This window comes from Penaeus monodon, chromosome 13 (assembly GCF_015228065.2).
Source record: "Penaeus monodon isolate SGIC_2016 chromosome 13, NSTDA_Pmon_1, whole genome shotgun sequence".
Taxonomy (NCBI): Eukaryota; Metazoa; Arthropoda; class Malacostraca; order Decapoda; family Penaeidae; genus Penaeus; species Penaeus monodon.
In genome coordinates, this window is record NC_051398.1 from 9,549,049 (window position 1) to 9,556,628 (window position 7,580).

At 36.2% G+C, this 7,580-nt stretch overlaps 1 protein-coding gene across 3 annotated transcripts in view; it reads left to right on the forward strand.

Annotated features, from left to right (window-relative positions):
- LOC119580110 (SH3 domain-containing protein Dlish-like) overlaps positions 1–4,452 on the forward strand; it is a 17,829-nt gene extending 13,377 nt beyond the window's left edge. For all 3 annotated transcript variants that reach the window (XM_037928038.1, XM_037928039.1, XM_037928040.1), the window contains one exon: positions 1–4,452. This exon is cut by the window's left edge and continues 1,141 nt beyond it. The gene's annotated coding sequence lies outside the window, so the exon portion shown is untranslated.
- The last annotated feature ends 3,128 nt before the right edge of the window (positions 4,453–7,580 follow it).

Genomic DNA, 7,580 nt, shown 5'->3' on the forward strand with positions numbered 1-7,580 from the left:
TGATGTCTTAATCAAGAAAGACAAGCAAACTTTCCTGACATGCCTGTCTTCCAGAAAGTTAGCATCAGTAACTTTAGGCATTAATCATTATGGCATTAAGCTGTAGAAAATAAGGGCAGATATATTTTATCTCCCAAAGGATTTTTGTTACATTCATGCTAGGTTGACATATAATCTCTGGAGTCCACCATTCATGTTTTCCTATGATTGCACTAAGGTCGCCACTACATTTTAACAATAGTTGTTTTATCTCTTCATGTGCTATGAATAGTATTTGTCAACCCTTAATCCATTTGATCTGGGTGCGTGGTGGCCTGTGCATTGACGAAGATCTGGGCAATAGGCTTTCTTGGGAGTGTAGCTTGGAGGCCTGGTCCATATGAACACTGTGCAGTATCAAGATTCTTTGCCTCCTTTTTGCAGTTGTACTGTTTTTGTCTGTGTAAGCATTTTTTGCTGTTTTGCCATTTTCCAAAGTCTATATTTGTCATTTGTTTTGCTGTATCAAGATGGTAATAAACTTTTCCTTGAGCAGACTCCATATTATATCGATTTGTAGTTTGATTGTGCAGTAACAATAGCAGTGATTAACACAATGTTATTGGTATTATCTTTCTATATTTTTGTATTATTCAGTTTTCTGTAACATACCCTGTGCTGTCATGGTGGGTATGAATAGGATCTTGAGCATGGAAACAGTGTCCTCCCTGGAGCCGGCACTCATCCTGGGAATGGCTCATTGATGTAAGCATTCCTACTTTGTTTACTGGTATGATGCAAGTGCCCCTTCCTAAATGCCCATTGAGTCAAATCATCCTCCAAGACCATTGTGCATTCATGACGAGTATACATTCCCATCACCCAGCCCCATGTTCCTGTACCCAGGCCCTCTGCCAAATTTTTTCATGACATAACAGTCAAGTCACTGGATCCAATGGGTTGAATTATATAAGCAATAAAATGTTAGCAAGTGTTCTCAAACTTTATACTTTTTTAAAAATATTTATTACTCTATAATAGTAAAAAAGCTGTGACACAGAATTGACAGTAATAGTGGGTAATAGTATTGGGAATATATTCTATCGAGAATTATTAATAAATCAAGCAATGTGAAATGTCATTTTTTTTAATAAGAATTTTATAAACATAATTGATCAACTTAATTTACATGTATTAGACAAAGCTTTATCAGACAGAAATTACTGTCATAAAGCAGAGCATTGCTCTAGGTTTATACTTTTTTTTTTTTTTTTTTTTACATTACTCTGGGTGTATAAAAGTGGGTAATTTTTATTCCATTTCTCTAGGTTTATATAAAAAAAAAATGTTAAAGGAGCATTACTGAAGTGATTCTATTTTTTTACTAATAGTGTTTTTGTTTTAAAGATATATGCATTGTATTGTAATTGCTCCACGGTATATCTAATATTCAAAAGATAAAAATTGTAAGGACCTCTGTGACAGTAGCAATGGTTTCTAATCATTTTGCCATTAATTATCCCATGGTCCCCATTATTTTGAAAGGACTGACTGCTCTACAAGCCATATTGACAACAAACTAACTTTCCCAGTTCCATGTTTCAGCTGAGGGACCAAAGGCACTGTGTGTGTTTAATTAAATAGATAGGATATAAACAAAATATTTTGAATTTTTTTTCTGAGCTGCCTTATAATGAGTATTTATATATTTTACATTGGAGTCTCTTGAAACTTTGAACTTATCTCTGTGAGTCTTGGTTGGGAGCTGTCTAATAAACCTTTGTCTATTATGTCCTTCACCCACTGGATCCAGGTGCCTCGCAGCTCACACGTGAAACAAACCCCAGGTATCAAGACTCCTTGCCTCCTCTGCAATGCTATTATACATAATAGTATTTTGCTTCTTTATCATTTTCCAAGGTTTATATTTATTATTTGTTAAGTTGTGTCAAGATAACAATAGACTTTTTCATGTCATTTTTAAAATTTTTTGTATTATTAAATTCCTCCTGACTCTAAGCATCCTCCAAGAGCTTTGTGCACTCGTAGCAAGATGTTCCCGTCACCAGCCACTTGATAACAATAACTCATGACATGTCATTCCAAACAGCTTGGCCCTTAATGTGAAAGTCACATCTCCCAGATCAATTGGAGAGATTCCAAATGGGAGAGAGAACTAGCTAGCTAAGTGTTAGGTGAAATTATGTGCACTATAAACTGTCCACTTATGCCTTGAAGGAACCATGACAAATAGTAATTTATGCTGTTTTAAGAGTTATAACAAGATATCTTTGTCACTATAAATATCCATGAAATGGTTTTCAAGAGGAGCAGCAGCAAAGACTGTAAGAATTCATGTTTGAAAACAAATTTTTGTTGCCATATTTTGTTTTGCTTATATCAACAAGATATTGCATATATTTTCTTTAAAATGTTTGTGTAATGTGATTTTTGTCTTGAGCATTTTCAAAGTGCCCTAAATACCAATGATATTATCAGTTGACTTGTAATATGTAGATTTCAGTGGTATTCTTCATTTTAGATGCTATTGGAGGCATTGTTGATTGTGTTTTAATTTGAGTGTTTTTCATGTGGCAGTTATTGTTAAATAAGCCAGAATTAGAAGGCCTGCCATAAGTGGAGTGTATTTATATATGTATGTTATGTAGAAACAGAGCAGGTAATATGTTTTTTCTGCATTCTTATGATTAAGATTCCAAACATATATTTTTGTGTATTTCATGATAAAAGTGCTGCAATTGTAAATACTGCTATTTAGTAAACCAGAATTTTTTCTTTATTTTTCAGTTTTAAAGATTTACAAATTCAATGGATCACCTGATATGGAACTGTACTGATGCATAATGTAGAGATTTAACCAAGATGCTGAAAACTGAGACGAGTGTTGTTACCACACGCAAAATTTCTTCAGTAAATTTAGAGTCATACTGAAGACTGTTAGAGAGTACATTCTTTGCTATACGTGTACAGTTCTTGTCTTTTTTTTTGTGTATGAATTAGTGTTCATTTTTACTTTACCACAAGCTACATCATCCAAGGTATTTTATATTCCAGTGTTATTAGTCCTTGGTTTATTTGAGATGGCCGAACTTGGGGTTAAGATGGATATCATTTTCCGTGATTTTAACTTGGTAATTTCAATTGAGCAAGAAATAGGTGCCTGGGATGGCGCTGAAAGGCTTGTATTTGAGTGCCAGATATTGTGGCATTATGACCCTCTTTCACTCACTTTTTTTTTTTACGACATCCCACTGATAAGATACATAGAAAATGTTATTACAACTAGTATCTGGAAATAAAATATGTTATAAGGCAGAATACATTTGACAGGAGGAGAGTTACATTAGTATCAGCAAGAAAAAAACATTTAGGTTATTCATATAATATTGCATAATGAATACTTTTAAAGATCTGAGAGAAAGAGGGAAGTTCTTCACTTACATACCTCAGTTTCTTTTTTCTAGAAAAAAATCTATTACAGAAGCCTGCCTCTGTCAATTTTGTTTACTTGGGATCAGAAATAAGCTTTTATTAGAGTGCATAACAGCTAAAGACCTAAAGGGGAGGTAAGGGGACTGGATTAATGCTATAGTGTAATATGATACCATTTGAGGCTTTAGTTGGCCAGAATTTTTTATGTAGATTGGAAGCTTAGAATTCAGCAGAATGATCAAATGAGGCTGAGAGGAGGAATAGGACATAGGGGCTACTCCAATGTTGATGGAATGTCTTAGATTTCAAGACCATCATTTTAGTGACAGGCGGGAATAGGAAAAGAAAGTGGGGACTTCATCTTATGTGGATTCTAGAGTAGTTATTCACACAGACACTTGATTTATTACAAAGGTTTTTAGAAGCCATTATGTATGTTTTCCTTTTTTTCTCTCTCTCTTCTTTTTTCCCCCTTTTTGAAAATTCTTTTCCTTTTAATTTTTTCTTCTTCTCATTCCTTTTCTTTGAAATTTTGACAGCGCTGTCAGACTATTTACGTTAAAAGAGGGGTTTTATTTTATTGAGGTAATACTATATCAGGGTCCACATTTTTATTCTTCATTATTATGTCACGAGTTTTAAAAATGATATTGCTTTAATTTTACACAATGTCCAAAAATGAGTATTCTCACATAACTGGAGAGGTGTCTTGTATTATAGGTTTAATGTCATTTCCTTGTTGCCAAAGCAGTTTATATTCTGTATTCTGACTTTCCTGCTCTTGTAGTTATATATATTGATTATCTTTTATATTTTTCCAATAACTTTATATTTAACAGTCATTCTTTGTGGAAAAAATCTCCCTTGTGTTATAATCTGTTATGATACTCATAAGTAATTTTGTTTTCCTTTTTTTCTTTTTTAAGTGTGAGTGTGTGTTTATGTGTGTATATGTGCATATATCTACATGCACAAGCAAGAGAGAGTGAGTGAGTGAGTGAGTGAGTGAGTGAGTGAGTGTGTGAGTGTGTGAGTGTGTGTGTGTGTGTGTGTGTGTGTGTGTGTGTGTGTGTGTGTGTGTGTGTGTGTGTGTGTGTGTGTGTGTGTGTCTGTCTGTCTGTCTGTCTGTCTGTCTGTCTGTCTGTCTGTCTGTCTGTCTGTCTGTCTGTCTGTCTGTCTGTCTGTCTGTGTCTGTGTCTGTGTCTGTGTCTGTGTCTGTGTCTGTGTGTCTGTGTGTATCTCTTTGCCTATATTTTTGTTTGTGTTTGTGTTTCCTTTTCTTTGGTTTACATGCTTGTATGCACATTGCTCCAGATTATTTGATATAATCTATAACATTACTGGAATTAATGAAAAAGAACATTCTGTATTTCAAATTCTGTTCTTTATGTGTTAACATATGACTCATAACTTGGTCTCTATTTTCCTATGTGGATATAACATAGAAACGTGTATCATTGTGATGGATGATAGGATAGTTGTTTTTTTATTTATGTTTTAAGGTGGCTCATGTTTCATACTTTTTTGTTCTTACAGTATTTATTAAGTTTGTTGTGAATGTTTTCAATATTTATTTTACCTTTAATTTAATAGTTTTGTTTCATGACTACTGACAATGTTTTTTTTTTTTTATTCATCACAGTATCATTGCTCATATAATAATTTCCACTTTGTATATACTTTTTATCATTGAAATACATTACTACTATATATCTGTGTATCTTTGGCCTTCAGATCAGATAAAACATTATTCTGTTATAGGTCTCGTAAATTAAGAGGCATCTTTTTGTTCAATATATTTAGTAGAAAATCTTCAGCGTGGTAATATTTTTGTAACAAGAAAATAGTCAGAAAATAATTCTTTTAGTGAAACAAGAAGCAATATCAATATATACTGCAGTTAATGTCTCATAAAACAAAAATCTTGATTCTTCAGATGAACCACATTCCTTATTTACTTCCCCAACCCCTTCCCTTGTCCAATTCCTAAGGTGTTGAAAGGATGAAAGGATGAATTTGTACCAATCATGAATGGCCTCAGGGAGCCATGGGCACAGTATTCCCTTGGTTAATTGTCTAGCCCTTACCCCTTGTGGGGACCCTAAAGGGTGGACCTTTTATCTTGCCCACATATTTCTGGTTTTCCATAGCCAGTAATGAAGATTATTTACCCTCATAAGGGACTCTGGGGCTTGCCCTTTTATCAGCTAGCCTCCTTGAATCTAACTCCTCTGGTTTACTGACTCCTGACTCTCCTTTGATCACTGCTATAACTACTGATACTACATCCTCTCTTGTCGACACTTACTGTCAACCTCATCATCATCATCATCATCAGCCACAGCTCCAATATCCTTAACCCCATTTCTTACACAATTGTCTCCATGTCCCACATCCTCCTCCCTAATTACAACTCTTCAACCTTATTGCCTCTCACAGCACTACCTCACTCCACACCACTCCCTCTTCTTTCCATCCTCGTCCCTCTGCAATTCCTACTTCGACAAACATTCTGAGTACTCTGTATAGCCCAGCCAAATGGAATCAATTTTTTGTGATTCCTCTACAACCACTTATTCTGACAGTACTCTACTCTTCCAACAATGCCTCCAGAAACAAGTAGACAAAGTTTCCTCCTACAGCCATCCATATCGTTCACACCTTGTCACAGTTATATTTATGTTTGTTTGTCCCGAGCCCATGCACTGTCTAACCTGGTTGACCTGAATGATAAACTTATTCCTGCCAAACCCCACTCCTCCCTTAATACTTTTTCCAAAACTGTTTATATCTCCCCAGCTGAGTGCCCTGTCCATGACAAGGATTGGTCAGACTGTGAAGATGACTTACTTGCTATCCCCACTGACTATGATGCAGTATCAGTACAGTGCTACACTATACCCACTAGAGGCTGCCATAAGTCTCACATCAATATTGCCAAGATTACCTTCCTTAGACATGACCTTCCCCATAAGGTCTATATCGGCAGAGAATCTTTCCTTGTTAAATCATATCACCCCCCCCCCCTCATCAATGCCAGAAATCTTGTTTTTTGGCCACCCTGCAAAGCACTGTCACTCCACAGCTTGCTACACTTTATCTGCCCAGCCAGGCCATGACTGTTCAAGTTGCGCTGCACAATTCCATAGAAGTGTCAATTACGGTGGCCCCCATAACGTACTTTATAGGAACTGTCCTGCCTACAAGTTAGATAGATAGCTGGCCTTACTCTTAAGAGAGGCCAGACAGGTAGCATGCCAACAAGGTTTTTCTTTCACTCCATACTCCAGTACTAGCTATCATTTTACTCATCTCCCTTCTACCAAAACTGTCTCTACATCTTTCACAGTACCTCTTCCCCCTACTCTTCACTTTCCCACCTCTATTCCTCTTATGTCTCATTCAAATCCTTTTTCCATTCTAAATCCAGATACTCCAATATCCAAAACTCCTCCTGTGTCTGCTGTTCCTTGACTTACATATCGCACCAGACAAGCTCAACGTTCCACCCATTTTCACCTACCACATCCACTCCTACACATACATCTACTTTTCATATAAGTATCTCCTCTTCACCTCCCCATAAAAAATCCTTTGTTTCCCAAACCTCTCCACTCAACTCTCCTCCAGAAACCCTTGAGGGCATCCAAAACTTCCTAAGCATGACCCAAGAAAATGCTCCTCTCTCTCAACCATCCTCCTATTCTCTCCCCTATTCTGTCTACAGGCAAAGTGACTGCCGTCATCCATCTTCATCCTCATATTTTGTATCATCCCCTCACTCTCTACCTGCTTCCTCCATACTTGCCCATCTTATAACACTGTATGTTATACCTCCCTTACAAACGATTATACCTTGCACAGTTATTCACATTTTTTCTGCTGCTGGATTACAGTTGTTTCAATTTACTTCTCCCCTTCCTTCCCCATTGACTTTATATCCTTTGAAACCTTACTTTCTTATTTCCAAGCACCTTTCCTGATAGTTGGAGATTTAAACTGTTGCCACACTCTTTGAGGTGACTCCACTATTACTCCATAGTACACTTTTTCCCCAAAACATCTTATCCTCCTAAATTCAAACCGCCCCACTTACTTTGACATGTGTATCCAAACCTTTTCATGCCTTGATCTTTCTCTTTGCTCTT